Source organism: Oncorhynchus keta, unplaced genomic scaffold (genome assembly GCF_023373465.1).
Source record: "Oncorhynchus keta strain PuntledgeMale-10-30-2019 unplaced genomic scaffold, Oket_V2 Un_scaffold_1198_pilon_pilon, whole genome shotgun sequence".
Taxonomy (NCBI): domain Eukaryota; kingdom Metazoa; phylum Chordata; class Actinopteri; order Salmoniformes; family Salmonidae; genus Oncorhynchus; species Oncorhynchus keta.
Genome location: NW_026290763.1, coordinates 220,754 through 238,005, shown reverse-complemented (window position 1 = coordinate 238,005; position 17,252 = coordinate 220,754).

Genomic DNA, 17,252 nt, shown 5'->3' with positions numbered 1-17,252 from the left:
GAGAACGAGAGACCTTACCATAATAATAAGAGAAGGAGAGGAGGAGAGACCTTACCATAATAATAAGAGAAGGAGAGGAGGAGAGACCTTACCATAATAATAAGAGGAGAGAGAGACCTTACCATAATAATAAGAGAAGGAGACAAGGAGAGACCTTACCATAATAATAAGAGAAGGAGAGGAGGAGAGACCTTACCATAATAATAAGAGAAGGAGAGAGAGACCTTACCATAATAATAAGAGAAGGAGAGGAGGAGAGACCTTACCATAATAATAAGAGGTAGAGAGGAGGAGAGACCTTACCATTATAATAAGAGGTAGAGAGGAGGAGAGACCTTACTATAATAATAAGAGAAGGAGAGGAGGAGAGACCTTACTATAATAATAAGAGAAGGAGAGGAGGAGAGACCTTACCATAATAATAAGAGGTAGAGAGGAGGAGAGACCTTACTATAATAATAAGAGAAGGAGAGGAGGAGAGACCTTACCATAATAATAAGAGGTAGAGAGGAGGAGAGACCTTACTATAATAATAAGAGAAGGAGAGAAGGAGAGACCTTACCATATTAATAAGAGGAGAGAGGAGGAGAGACCTTACCATTATAATAAGAGGTGGAGAGAAGGAGAGACCTTACCATAATAATAAGAGGAGGAGAGGAGGAGAGACCTTACCATAATAATAAGAGGAGGAGAGAAGGAGAGACCTTACTATAATAATAAGAGGAGGAGAGACCTTACCATATTAATAAGAGGTAGAGAGGAGGAGAGACCTTACCATAATAATAAGTGAAGGAGAGGAGGAGAGACCTTACCATAATAATAAGAGGAGGAGAGAAGGAGAGACCTTACCATAATAATAAGAGAAGGAGAGGAGGAGAGAAGGAGAGACCTTACCATAATAATAAGAGGAGGAGAGGAGGAGAGACCTTACTATAATAATAAGAGGAGGAGAGAAGGAGAGACCTTACCATAATAATAAGAGGAGGAGAGGAGGAGAGACCTTACTATAATAATAAGAGGAGGAGAGGAGGAGAGACCTTACCATATTAATAAGAGGTAGAGAGGAGGAGAGACCTTACCATAATAATAAGAGAAGGAGAGGAGGAGAGACCTTACTATAATAATAAGAGAAGGAGAGGAGGAGAGACCTACCATAATAATAAGAGAAGGAGAGGAGGAGAGAAGGAGAGACCTTACCATAATAATAAGAGAAGAGGGAGGAGGAGAGAGGAGAGACCTTACCATATTAATAAGAGGTAGAGAGAAGGAGAGACCTTACCATAATAATAATAGGAGGAGAGGAGGAGAGACCTTACTATAATAATAAGAGGAGGAGAGAAGGAGAGACCTTACTATAATAATAAGAGGAGGAGAGGAGGAGAGAAGGAGAGACCTTACCATAATAATAAGTGAAGGAGAGGAGGAGAGACCATACCATAATAATAAGAGAAGGAGAGGGGGAGAGACCTTACCATAATAATAAGAGAAGGAGAGGAGGAGAGAAGGAGAGACCTTACCATATTAATAAGAGGTAGAGAGGAGGAGAGACCTTACCATAATAATAAGTGAAGGAGAGGAGGAGAGACCTTACTATAATAATAAGAGGAGGAGAGACCTTACCATATTAATAAGAGGTAGAGAGGAGGAGAGACCTTACCATAATAATAAGTGAAGGAGAGGAGGAGAGACCTTACTATAATAATAAGAGGGGAGAGAAGGAGAGACCTTACCATAATAATAAGAGGAGGAGAGAAGGAGAGACCTTACCATAATAATAAGAGAAGGAGTAGGAGGAGAGACCTTACCATAATAATAAGAGAAGGAGAGGAGGAGAGACCTTACCATAATAATAAGAGGAGGAGAGAAGGAGAGACCTTACCATAATATTAAGAGAACGAGAGACCTTACCATAATAATAAGAGGAGGAGAGAAGGAGAGACCTTACCATAATAATAAGAGAAGGAGAGGAGGAGAGACCTTACCATAATAATAAGAGGAGGAGAGAAGGAGAGACCTTACCATAATAATAAGAGAAGGAGAGGAGGAGAGACCTTACCATAATAATAAGAGAAGGAGAGAAGGAGAGACCTTACCATAATAATAAGAGGAGGAGAGAAGGAGAGACCTTACCATAATAATGAGAGGAGGAGAGAAGGAGAGACCTTACCATAATACTAAGAGAAGGAGAGGAGGAGAGACCTTACCATAATAATAAGAGAAGGAGAGGAGGAGAGACCTTACCATAATAATAAGAGAAGGAGAGGAGGAGAGACCTTACCATAATAATAAGAGGAGAAGAGAAGGAGAGACCTTACCATAATAATAAGACGTGGAGAGGAGGAGAGACCTTACCATAATAATGAGAGAAGGAGAGGAGGAGAGACCTTACCATAATAATAAGAGGAGGAGAGGAGGAGAGACCTTACCATAATAATAAGACGTGGAGAGGAGGAGAGACCTTACCATATTAATAAGAGGTAGAGAGGAGGAGAGACCTTACCATTATAATAAGAGGTGGAGAGAAGGAGAGACCTTACCATAATAATAAGAGGAGGAGAGGAGGAGAGACCTTACCATTATAATAAGAGGGGGAGAGAAGGAGAGACCTTACCATAATAAGAGGAGAAGAGGAGGAGAGACCTTACCATTATAATAAGAGGTGGAGAGGAGGAGAGACCTTACCATTATAATAAGAGGTGGAGAGAAGGAGAGACCTTACCATAATAATAAGAGAAGGAGAGGAGGAGAGAAGGAGAGACCTTACCATAATAATAAGAGGTGGAGAGGAGGAGAGACCTTACCATAATAATAAGAGAAGGAGAGGAGGAGAGACCTTACCATAATAATAAGAGGGGGAAAGAAGGAGAGACCTTACCATAATAATAAGAGGAGGAGAGAAGGAGAGACCTTACCATATTAATAAGAGAAGGGGAGGTGGAGAGGAGGAGAGACCTTACCATAATAATAAGAGAAGGGGAGGAGGAGAGAAGGAGAGACCTTACCATATTAATAAGAGAAGGGGAGGAGGAGAGAAAGAGAGACCTTATCATATTAATTAGAGAAGGGGAGGTGGAGAGGAGGAGAGACCTTACCATAATAATAAGAGGGGGAGAGAAGGAGAGACCTTACCATAATAATAGGAGGAGAGAAGGAGAGACCTTACCATATTAATAAGAGAAGGGGAGGTGGAGAGGAGGAGAGACCTTACCATAATAATAAGAGAAGGGGAGGAGGAGAGAAGGAGAGACCTTACCATATTAATAAGAGAAGGGGAGGAGGAGAGAAGGAAAGACCTTACCATATTAATAAGAGAAGGGGAGGTGGAGAGGAGGAGAGACCTTACCATAATAATAAGAGGGGGAGAGAAGGAGAGACCTTACCATAATAATAAGAGGAGGAGAGAAGGAGAGACCTCACCATAATAATAAGAGAAGGAGAGGAGGAGAGAAGGAGAGACCTTAACATAATAATAAGAGGAGAGACCTTACCACAATAATAAGAGAAGGAGAGGAGGAGAGACCTTACTATAATAATAAGAGGAGGAGAGACCTTACCATAATAATAAGTGAAGGAGAGAAGGAGAGACCTTACCATAATAATAAGAGAAGGAGAGGAGGAGAGACCTTACCATAATAATAAGAGGAGAGACCTTACCATAATAATAAGAGGAGGAGAGAAGGAGATGAGGAGAGACCTTACCATAATAATAAGAGAAGGAGAGAAGGAGAGACCTTACCATAATAATAAGAGAAGGAGAGGAGGAGAGACCTTACCATAATAATAAGAGGAGAGACCTTACCATAATAATAAGAGAAGGAGATGAGGAGAGACCTTACCATAATAAGAGAAGGAGAGAAGGAGAGACCTTACCATAATAATAAGAGAAGGAGAGAAGGAGAGACCTTACCATAATAAGGAAGAGAGAGGAGGAGAGACCTTACCATAATAATAAGAGAAGGAGAGAGGAGAGAGGAGAGAGACCTTACCATAATAATAAGAGAGGAGAGAAGGAGAGACCTTACCATAATAAGAGAAGGAGAGAAGGAGAGGAGAGACCTTACCATAATAATAAGAGAAGGAGAGAAGGAGAGAGAGACCTTACCATAATAATAAGAGAAGGAGAGAGAGAGGAGAGACCTTACCATAATAATAAGAGGAGGAGAGAGACCATAATAATAAGAGGAGGAGAGACCTTACCATAATAAGAGAGGAGAGAAGGAGAGAGAGACCTTACCATAATAATAAGAGGAGGAGGAGAGGAGAGACCTTACCATAATAATAAGAGAAGGAGAGAAGAGAGAGAGAGAGGAGGAGAGACCTTACCATAATAATAAGAGGAGGAGAGACCTTACCATAATAAGAGAGGAGAGAAGGAGAGGAGAGACCTTACCATAATAATAAGAGGAGGAGAGAGGAGAGACCTTACCATAATAATAAGAGGAGGAGAGACCTTACCATAATAAGAGATAGAGAAGGAGAGGAGAGACCTTACCATAATAATAAGAGAAGGAGAGACCTTACCATAATAATAAGAGGAAGAGAGAGGAGAGAGAGGAGAGACCTTACCATAATAATAAGAGAAGGAGACAAGGAGAGAGGAGAGAAGGAGAGAGAGAGACCTTACCATAATAATAAGAGAAGGAGACAAGGAGAGACCTTACCATAATAAGGAGAGGAGGAGAGACCTTACCATAATAATAAGAGAAGGAGGAGAGAGACAAGGAGAGACCTTAGGAGAGAGAGACCTTACCATAATAATAAGAGGAGGATCTGAGAGACCTTACCATAATAATAAGAGGAGGCGAGACCTTACCATAATAATAAGAGAAGGAGAGAGGAGAGAGAGACCTTACCATAATAATAAGAGGAGAGAGGAGGAGAGACCTTACCATAATAATAAGTGAAGGAGAGGAGGAGAGACCTTACCATAATAATAAGAGGAGGAGAGGAGGAGAGACCTTACCATAATAATAAGAGGAGGAGAGAAGGAGAGACCTTACCATAATAATAAGAGGAGGAGAGACCTTACCATAATAATAAGAGGAGGAGAGACCTTACCATAATAATAAGAGGAGGAGAGACCTTACCATATTAATAAGAGGAGGAGAGACCTTACCATAATAATAAGAGGAGGAGAGACCTTACCATATTAATAAGAGGTAGAGAGACCTTACCATAATAATAAGAGGAGGAGAGACCTTACCATAATAATAAGAGAAGGAGAGGAGGAGAGACCTTACCATAATAATAAGAGGAGGAGAGACCTTACCATAATAATAAGAGAGAGGAGAGAGACCTTACCATAATAATAAGAGAAGGAGAGGAGGAGAGACCTTACCATAATAATAAGAGGAGGAGAGAGACCTTATGTAATAATAAAAGAGAGAGGAGAGAGACCTTACCATAATAATAAGAGGAGGAGAGAAGGAGACCTTACCATAATAATAAGAGGTAGAGAGGAGGAGAGACCTTACCATAATAATAAGAGGAGGAGAGAAGGAGAGACCTTACCATAATAATAAGAGGAGGAGAGAGACCTTACCATAATAATAAGAGAAGGAGAGGAGGAGAGAAGGAGAGACCTTACCATAATAATAAGAGGAGGAGAGAAGGAGAGACCTTACCATAATAATAAGAGAAGGAGAGGAGGAGAGACCTTACCATAATAATAAGAGAAGGAGAGGAGGAGAGAAGGAGAGACCTTACCATAATAATAAGAGGAGGAGAGGAGGAGAGACCTTACCATAATAATAAGAGGAGGAGAGAAGGAGAGACCTTACTATAATAATAAGAGAAGGAGAGGAGGAGAGACCTTACCATAATAATAAGAGAGAGAGAAGGAGAGACCTACCATAATAATAAGAGGAGGAGAGAAGGAGAGACCTTTACCATAATAATAAGAGGACGAGAGGAGGAGAGACCTTACCATAATAATAAGAGGAGGAGAGGAAAGGAGAGACCTTACCATAATAATAAGAGGAGAGGAGAAGGAGAGACCTTACTATAATAATAAGAGAAGGAGAGGAGGAGAGACCTTACTATAATAATAAGAGAAGGAGAGGAGGAGAGAAGGAGAGACCTTACCATAATAATAAGTGAAGGAGAGAGAGGAGAGACCTTACCATAATAATAAGAGGAGGAGAGAAGGAGAGACCTTACTATAATAATAAGAGAAGGAGATAAGGAGAGACCTTACCATAATAATAAGAGGAGGAGAGAAGGAGAGACCTTACCATAATAATAAGAGAAGGAGAGGAGGAGAGAAGGAGAGACCTTACCATAATAATAAGAGGAGGAGAGAAGGAGAGACCTTACCATAATAATAAGAGGAGGAGAGAAGGAGAGACCTTACCATAATAATAAGAGGAGGAGAGAAGGAGAGACCTTACCATAATAATAAGAGGAGGAGAGAAGGAGAGACCTTACTATAATAATAAGAGAAGGAGAGGAGGAGAGACCTTACTATAATAATAAGAGAAGGAGAGGAGGAGAGAAGGAGAGACCTTACCATAATAATAAGAGGAGGAGAGAAGGAGAGACCTTACCATATTAATAAGAGGTAGAGAGGAGGAGAGACCTTACCATAATAATAAGAGAAGGAGAGGAGGAGAGAAGGAGAGACCTTACCATAATAATAAGAGAAGGAGAGGAGGAGAGAAGGAGAGACCTTACCATAATAATAAGAGGAGGAGAGAAGGAGAGACCTTACCATAATAATAAGAGGAGGAGAGAAGGAGAGACCTTACCATAATAATAAGAGAAGGAGAGGAGGAGAGAAGGAGAGACCTTACCATAATAATAAGAGGAGGAGAGAAGGAGAGACCTTACCATAATAATAAGAGAAGGAGAGGAGGAGAGAAGGAGAGACCTTACCATAATAATAAGAGGAGGAGAGAAGGAGAGACCTTACCATAATAATAAGAGGAGGAGAGGAGGAGAGACCTTACCATAATAATAAGAGAAGGAGAGGAGGAGAGACCTTACCATAATAATAAGAGAAGGAGAGGAGAGAAGGAGAGACCTTACCATAATAATAAGAGAAGGAGAGGAGGAGAGACCTTACTATAATAATAAGAGGAGGAGAGGAGGAGAGAAGGAGAGACCTTACCATAATAATAAGAGAAGGAGAGGAGGAGAGACCTTACCATAATAATAAGAGAAGGAGAGGAGGAGAGACCTTACTATAATAATAAGAGGAGGAGAGGAGGAGAGACCTTACCATAATAATAAGAGAAGGAGAGGAGGAGAGACCTTACCATAATAATAAGAGAAGGAGAGGAGGAGAGACCTTACCATAATAATAAGAGGAGGAGAGAAGGAGAGACCTTACCATAATAATAAGAGAAGGAGAGGAGGAGAGAAGGAGAGACCTTACTATAATAATAAGAGAAGGAGAGGAGGAGAGACCTTACCATAATAATAAGAGGAAGAGAGGAGGAGAGACCTTACTATAATAATAAGAGAGGAGAGGAGGAGAGACCTTACTATAATAATAAGAGAAGGAGAGGAGGAGAGACCTTACTATAATAATAAGAGAAGAGAGGAGAGAGACCTTACCATAATAATAAGAGAGGAGAGGAGGAGAGACCTTACCATAATAATAAGAGAAGGAGAGGAGGAGAGACCTTACCATAATAATAAGAGGAGGAGAGAAGGAGAGACCTTACTATAATAATAAGAGGAGGAGAGGAGGAGAGACCTTACTATAATAATAAGAGGAGGAGAGGAGGAGAGACCTTACCATATTAATAAGAGGTAGAGAGGAGGAGAGACCTTACCATAATAATAAGAGAAGGAGAGGAGGAGAGACCTTACTATAATAATAAGAGAAGGAGAGGAGGAGAGAAGGAGAGACCTTACTATAATAATAAGAGAAGGAGAGGAGGAGAGAAGGAGAGACCTTACCATATTAATAAGAGGTAGAGAGAAGGAGAGACCTTACCATAATAATAAGAGGAGGAGAGACCTTACCATAATAATAAGAGAAGGGGAGGTGGAGAGGAGGAGAGACCTTACCATAATAATAAGAGGGGGAGAGAAGGAGAGACCTTACCATAATAATAAGAGGAGGAGAGAAGGAGAGACCTCACCATAATAATATGAGAAGGAGAGGAGGAGAGACCTTACTATAATAATAAGAGGAGGAGAGACCTTACCACAATAATAAGAGAAGGAGAGGAGGAGAGACCTTACTATAATAATAAGAGGAGGAGAGACCTTACCATAATAATAAGTGAAGGAGAGAAGGAGAGACCTTACCATAATAATAAGAGAAGGAGAGGAGGAGAGAAGGAGAGACCTTAACATAATAATAAGAGGAGAGACCTTACCATAATAATAAGAGAAGGAGATGAGGAGAGACCTTACCATAATAAGAGAAGGAGAGAAGGAGAGACCTTACCATAATAATAAGAGAATGAGACAAGGAGAGACCTTACCATAATAATAAGAGGAGAGACCTTACCATAATAATAAGAGAAGGAGATGAGGAGAGACCTTACCATAATAAGAGAAGGAGAGAAGGAGAGACCTTACCATAATAATAAGAGAATGAGACAAGGAGAGACCTTACCATAATAAGGAGAGGAGGAGAGACCTTACCATAATAATAAGAGAAGGAGACAAGGAGAGACCTTACCATAATAAGGAGAGGAGGAGAGACCTTACATAATAAGAGAAGGAGAGAAGGAGAGGAGAGACCTTACCATAATAAGAGAAGGAGAGAAGGAGAGGAGAGACCTTACCATAATAATAAGAGAAGGAGAGAAGGAGAGGAGAGACCTTACCATAATAATAAGAGGAGAGAGAGGAGGAGAGACCTTACCATAATAAGAGAAGGAGAGAAGGAGAGGAGAGACCTTACCATAATAAGAGAAGGAGAGAAGGAGAGGAGAGACCTTACCATAATAATAAGAGAAGGAGAGAAGGAGAGGAGAGACCTTACCATAATAATACGAGGAGGAGAGACCTTACCATAATAATAAGAGGAGGAGAGACCTTACCATAATAAGAGAAGGAGAGAAGGAGAGGAGAGACCTTACCATAATAATACGAGGAGGAGAGACCTTACCATAATAATAAGAGGAGGAGAGACCTTACCATAATAAGAGATGGAGAGAAGGAGAGGAGAGACCTTACCATAATAATAAGAGAAGGAGAGACCTTACCATAATAATAAGAGGAAGAGAGACCTTACCAAAATAAGGAGAGGAGGAGAGACCTTACCATAATAATAAGAGAAGGAGATGAGTAGAGACCTTACCATAATAATAAGAGAAGGAGACAAGGAGAGACCTTACCATAATAAGGAGAGGAGGAGAGACCTTACCATAATAATAAGAGAAGGAGACAAGGAGAGACCTTACCATAATAAGGAGAGGAGGAGAGACCTTACGTAATAATAAAAGGAGAGAAGGATCTGAGAGACCTTACCATAATAATAAGAGGAGGCGAGACCTTACATAATAAGAGAAGGAGAGAAGGAGAGGAGAGACCTTACCATAATAAGAGAAGGAGAGAAGGAGAGGAGAGACCTTACCATAATAATAAGAGGAGGAGAGAAGGAGAGACCTTACCATATTAATAAGAGGTAGAGAGGAGGAGAGACCTTACCATAATAATAAGAGGAGGAGAGAAGGAGAGACCTTACCATAATAATAAGAGGAGGAGAGACCTTACCATAATAATAAGAGGAGGAGAGACCTTACCATAATAATACGAGGAGGAGAGACCTTACCATAATAATAAGAGGAGGAGAGACCTTACCATAATAATAAGGAGGGAGAGGAGAGAGGATAAGAGAAGGAGAGACCTTACCATAATAATAAGAGGAAGAGAGACCTTACCAAAATAAGGAGACCTTAAGAGGAGAGGAGAGACCTTACCATAATAATAAGAGAAGGAGATGAGTAGAGACCTTACCATAATAATAAGAGAAGGAGACAAGGAGAGACCTTACCATAATAAGGAGAGGAGGAGAGACCTTACCATAATAATAAGAGAAGGAGACAAGGAGAGACCTTACCATAATAAGGAGAGGAGGAGAGACCTTATGTAATAATAAAAGGAGAGAAGGATCTGAGAGACCTTACCATAATAATAAGAGGAGGCGAGAAGGAGAGACCTTACCATATTAATAAGAGGTAGAGAGGAGGAGAGACCTTACCATAATAATAAGAGGAGGAGAGAAGGAGAGACCTTACCATAATAATAAGAGGAGGAGAGACCTTACCATAATAATAAGAGAAGGAGAGGAGGAGAGAAGGAGAGACCTTACCATAATAATAAGAGGAGGAGAGAAGGAGAGACCTTACCATATTAATAAGAGGTAGAGAGGAGGAGAGACCTTACCATAATAATAAGAGAAGGAGAGGAGGAGAGAAGGAGAGACCTTACCATAATAATAAGAGGAGGAGAGAAGGAGAGACCTTACCATATTAATAAGAGGTAGAGAGGAGGAGAGACCTTACCATAATAATAAGAGAAGGAGAGGGGGAGAGACCTTACCATAATAATAAGAGGAGGAGAGAAGGAGAGACCTTACCATAATAATAAGAGGAGGAGAGAAGGAGAGACCTTACCATAATAATAAGAGGACGAGAGTAGGAGAGACCTTACCATAATAATAAGAGGAGGAGAAAAGGAGAGACCTTACCATAATAATAAGAGGTAGAGAGAAGGAGAGACCTTACTATAATAATAAGAGAAGGAGAGGAGGAGAGACCTTACTATAATAATAAGAGAAGGAGAGGAGGAGAGAAGGAGAGACCTTACCATAATAATAAGAGAAGGAGAGGAGGAGAGACCTTACCATAATAATAAGAGGAGGAGAGAAGGAGAGACCTTACCATAATAATAAGAGAAGGAGAGAAGGAGAGACCTTACCATAATAATAAGAGGAGGAGAGAAGGAGAGACCTTACCATAATAATAAGAGAAGGAGAGGAGGAGAGAAGGAGAGACCTTACCATAATAATAAGAGGAGGAGAGAAGGAGAGACCTTACCATAATAATAAGAGGAGGAGAGAAGGAGAGACCTTACCATAATAATAAGAGAAGGAGAGGAGGAGAGACCTTACCATAATAATAAGAGGAGGAGAGAAGGAGAGACCTTACTATAATAATAAGAGAAGGAGAGGAGGAGAGACCTTACTATAATAATAAGAGAAGGAGAGGAGGAGGAGGAGAGACCTTACCATAATAATAAGAGGAGGAGAGAAGGAGAGACCTTACCATATTAATAAGAGGTAGAGAGGAGGAGAGACCTTACCATAATAATAAGAGAAGGAGAGGAGGAGAGACCTTACCATAATAATAAGAGAGGAGAGAGGAGAGAAGGAGAGACCTTACCATAATAATAAGAGGAGAGAGGAGAGACCTTACCATAATAATAAGAGGAGGAGAGGAGAGAGAGGAGAGACCTTACCATAATAATAAGAGGAGGAGAGGAGGAGAGACCTTACCATAATAATAAGAGAAGGAGAGAGAGGAGAGACCTTACCATAATAATAAGAGGAGGAGAGGAGAGAGAAGAGAGAGGAGAGAAGGAGAGAGACTTACCATAATAATAAGAGGAGGAGGAGAGGAGGAGAGAGACCTTACCATAATAATAAGAGGTAGGAGAGGAGGAGAGACCTTACCATAATAATAAGAAGAGGAGAGAGAGGAGGAGAGAGAGAGAGACCTTACCATAATAATAAGAGAAGGAGAGGAGAGAGAGGAGGAGAGACCTTACCATAATAATAAGAGAAGGAGAGGAGGAGAGACCTTAGAGACCCATAATAATAAGAGGAGAGGAGAGAGAGACCTTACCATAATAATAAGAGAAGGAGAGGAGGAGAGACCTTACCATAATAATAAGAGAAGGAGAGGAGGAGAGACCTTACTATAATAATAAGAGAAGGAGAGGAGGAGAGACCTTACCATAATAATAAGAGAAGGAGAGGAGGAGAGACCTTACCATAATAATAAGAGAAGCAGAGGAGGAGAGACCTTACCATAATAATAAGAGGAGGAGAGAAGGAGAGACCTTACCATAATAATAAGAGAAGGAGAGGAGGAGAGAAGGAGAGACCTTACTATAATAATAAGAGGAGGAGAGGAGGAGAGACCTTACCATATTAATAAGAGGTAGAGAGGAGGAGAGACCTTACCATAATAATAAGAGGGGGAGAGAAGGAGAGACCTTACCATAATAATAAGAGAAGGAGAGGGGGAGAGACCTTACCATAATAATAAGAGAAGGAGAGGAGGAGAGAAGGAGAGACCTAACCATATTAATAAGAGGTAGAGAGGAGGAGAGACCTTACCATATTAATAAGAGGTAGAGAGGAGGAGAGACCTTACCATAATAATAAGTGAAGGAGAGGAGGAGAGAGGAGAGACCTTACTATAATAATAAGAGGAGGAGAGAGGAGAGACCTTACCATATTAATAAGAGGTAGAGAGGAGGAGAGACCTACCATATTAATAAGAGGTAGAGAGAGACCTTACCATAATAATAAGAGGGGAGAGAAGGAGAGACCTTACCATAATAATAAGAGAAGGAGAGGAGGAGAGACCTTACCATAATAATAAGAGAAGGAGAGGAGGAGAGACCTTACCATAATAATAAGAGGAGGAGAGAAGGAGAGACCTTACCATAATAATAAGAGAAGAGGAGACCTTACCATAATAATAAGAGGAGGAGAGAAGGAGAGACCTTACCATAATAATAAGAGAAGGAGAGGAGGAGAGACCTTACCATAATAATAAGAGGATGAGAGAAGGAGAGACCTTACCATAATAATAAGAGGAGGAGAGACCTTACCATAATAATAAGAGAAGGAGAGGAGGAGAGACCTTACTATAATAATAAGAGAAGGAGAGGAGGAGAGACCTTACCATATTAATAAGAGGTAGAGAGACCTTACCATAATAATAAGAGGAGGAGAGACCTTACCATAATAATAAGAGAAGGAGAGGAGGAGAGACCTTACTATAATAATAAGAGAAGGAGAGGAGGAGAGACCTTACCATAATAATAAGAGGAGGAGAGAAGGAGAGACCTTACCATAATAATAAGAGAAGGAGAGGAGGAGAGAAGGAGAGACCTTACCATAATAATAAGAGGAGGAGCGAAGGAGAGACCTTACCATATTAATAAGAGGTAGAGAGGAGGAGAGACCTTACCATAATAATAAGTGAAGGAGAGGAGGAGAGACCTTACTATAATAATAAGAGGAGGAGAGGAGGAGAGACCTTACCATATTAATAAGAGGTAGAGAGGAGGAGAGACCTTACCATAATAATAAGAGGAGAGGAGGAGAGACCTTACCATAATAATAAGAGGGGGAGAGAAGGAGAGACCTTACCATAATAATAAGAGAAGGAGAGGAGGAGAGACCTTACCATAATAATAAGAGAAGGAGAGGGGGAGAGACCTTACCATAATAATAAGAGGAGGAGAGAAGGAGAGACCTTACCATATTAATAAGAGGTAGAGAGGAGGAGAGACCTTACCATAATAATAAGTGAAGGAGAGGAGGAGAGACCTTACTATAATAATAAGAGGAGGAGAGGAGGAGAGACCTTACCATAATAATAAGAGGTAGAGAGGAGGAGAGACCTTACCATAATAATAAGAGAAGGAGAGGAGGAGAGACCTTACCATATTAATAAGAGGTAGAGTGGAGGAGAGGCCTTACCATAATAATAAGAGGGGGAGAGAAGGAGAGACCTTACCATAATAATAAGAGAAGGAGTGGAGGAGAGACCTTACCATAATAATAAGAGGTAGAGAGGAGGAGAGACCTTACCATAATAATAAGAGGTAGAGAGGAGGAGAGACCTTACCATATTAATAAGAGGTAGAGAGGAGGAGAGACCTTACCATAATAATAAGAGAAGGAGAGGAGGAGAGACCTTACCATATTAATAAGAGGTAGAGAGGAGGAGAGACCTTACCATAATAATAAGAGAAGGAGAGGAGGAGAGACCTTACCATAATAATAAGAGAAGGAGAGGAGGAGAGACCTTACCATAATAATAAGAGGGAGAGGAGGAGAGACCTTACCATAATAATAAGAGGAGGAGAGAAGGAGAGACCTTACCATAATAATAAGAGGAGGAGAGAAGGAGAGACCTTACCATAATAATAAGAGAAGGAGAGGAGGAGAGACCTTACCATAATAATAAGAGGAGGAGAGAAGGAGAGACCTTACCATAATATTAAGAGGAGGAGAGAAGGAGAGACCTTACCATAATAATAAGAGGGGAGAGAAGGAGAGACCTTACCATAATAATAAGAGAAGGAGAGGAGGAGAGACCTTACCATAATAATAAGAGGAGGAGAGAAGGAGAGACCTTACCATAATAATAAGAGAAGGAGAGGAGGAGAGAAGGAGAGACCTTACTATAATAATAAGAGGAGGAGAGGAGGAGAGACCTTACCATAATAATAAGAGGTAGAGAGGAGGAGAGACCTTACCATAATAATAAGAGGGGAGAGAAGGAGAGACCTTACCATAATAATAAGAGAAGGAGAGGAGGAGAGACCTTACTATAATAATAAGAGAAGGAGAGGAGGAGAGAAGGAGAGACCTTACTATAATAATAAGAGAAGGAGAGGAGGAGAGAAGGAGAGACCTTACCATATTAATAAGAGGTAGAGAGGAGGAGAGACCTTACCATATTAATAAGAGGTAGAGAGAAGGAGAGACCTTACCATAATAATAATAGGAGGAGAGGAGGAGAGACCTTACTATAATAATAAGAGGAGGAGAGAAGGAGAGACCTTACTATAATAATAAGAGGAGGAGAGGAGGAGAGACCTTACCATATTAATAAGAGGTAGAGTGGAGGAGAGACCTTACCATAATAATAAGAGGGGGAGAGAAGGAGAGACCTTACCATAATAATAAGAGAAGGAGAGGAGGAGAGACCTTACCATAATAATAAGAGAAGGAGAGGAGGAGAGACCTTACCATAATAATAAGAGGAGGAGAGAAGGAGAGACCTTACCATAATATTAAGAGAACGAGAGACCTTACCATAATAATAAGAGGAGGAGAGAAGGAGAGACCTTACCATAATAATAAGAGAAGGAGAGGAGGAGAGACCTTACCATAATAATAAGAGGAGGAGAGAAGGAGAGACCTTACCATAATATTAAGAGAAGGAGAGACCTTACCATAATAATAAGAGAAGGAGAGGAGGAGAGACCTTACCATAATAATAAGAGAAGGAGAGAAGGAGAGACCTTACCATAATAATAAGAGGAGGAGAGAAGGAGAGACCTTACCATAATAATGAGAGGAGGAGAGAAGGAGAGACCTTACCATAATACTAAGAGAAGGAGAGGAGGAGAGACCTTACCATAATAATAAGAGAAGGAGAGGAGGAGAGACCTTACCATAATAATAAGAGGAGGAGAGAAGGAGAGACCTTACCATAATAATAAGAGAAGGAGAGGAGGAGAGAAGGAGAGACCTTACCATAATAATAAGAGGAGGAGAGAAGGAGAGACCTTACCATATTAATAAGAGGTAGAGAGGAGGAGAGACCTTACCATAATAATAAGTGAAGGAGAGGAGGAGAGACCTTACTATAATAATAAGAGGAGGAGAGGAGGAGAGACCTTACCATATTAATAAGAGGTAGAGAGGAGGAGAGACCTTACCATAATAATAAGAGAAGGAGAGGAGGAGAGAAGGAGAGACCTTACCATAATAATAAGAGGGGAGAGAAGGAGAGACCTTACCATAATAATAAGTGATGGAGAGGAGGAGAGACCTTACCATAATAATAAGAGGAGGAGAGAAGGAGAGACCTTACCATAATAATAAGTGATGGAGAGGAGGAGAGAAGGAGAGACCTTACCATAATAATAAGTGATGGAGAGGAGGAGAGAAGGAGAGACCTTACCATAATAATAAGTGATGGAGAGGAGGAGAGAAGGAGAGACCTTACCATAATAATAAGTGATGGAGAGGAGGAGAGACCTTACCATAATAATAAGAGGGGGAGAGAAGGAGAGACCTTACCATAATAATAAGAGGGGGAGAGAAGGAGAGACCTTACCATAATAATAAGTGATGGAGAGGAGGAGAGACCTTACCATAATAATAAGAGGGGGAGAGAAGGAGAGACCTTACCATAATAATAAGAGGGGGAGAGAAGGAGAGACCTTACCATAATAATAAGTGATGGAGAGGAGGAGAGACCTTACCATAATAATAAGAGGGGGAGAGAAGGAGAGACCTTACCATAATAATAAGTGATGGAGAGGAGGAGAGACCTTACCATAATAATAAGAGGTGGAGAGGAGGAGAGACCTTACCATAATAATAAGAGGAGGAGAGAAGGAGAGACCTTACCATAATAATAAGAGGTAGAGAGAAGGAGAGACCTTACCATATTAATAAGAGGTAGAGAGGAGGAGAGACCTTACCATAATAATAAGAGAAGGAGAGGAGGAGAGACCTTACCATAATAATAAGAGGAGGAGAGGAGGAGAGACCTTACCATAATAATAAGAGGGGGAGAGAAGGAGAGACCTTACCATAATAATAAGTGATGGAGAGGAGGAGAGACCTTACCATAATAATAAGAGGAGGAGAGAAGGAGAGACCTTACCATAATAATAAGAGGTAGAGAGAAGGAGAGACCTTACCATATTAATAAGAGGTAGAGAGGAGGAGAGACCTTACCATAATAATAAGAGAAGGAGAGGAGGAGAGACCTTACCATAATAATAAGAGAAGGAGAGGAGGAGAGACCTTACCATAATAATAAGAGGAGGAGAGAAGGAGAGACCTTACCATAATAATAAGAGGAGGAGAGAAGGAGAGACCTTACCATAATAATAAGAGAAGGAGAGGAGGAGAGACCTTACCATAATAATAAGAGAAGGAGAGGAGGAGAGACCTTACCATAATAATAAGAGAAGGAGAGGAGGAGAGACCTTACCATAATAATAAGAGGAGGAGAGAAGGAGAGACCTTACCATAATAATAAGAGGAGGAGAGAAGGAGAGACCTTACCATAATAATAAGAGGAGGAGAGAAGGAGAGACCTTACCATAATATTAAGGGAACGAGAGACCTTACCATAATAATAAGAGGAGGAGAGAAGGAGAGACCTTACCATAATAATAAGAGAAGGAGAGGAGGAGAGACCTTACCATAATAATAAGAGGAGAGAAGGACAGACCTTACCATAATATTAAGAGAAGGAGAGACCTTACCATAATAATAAGAGAAGGAGAGGAGGAGA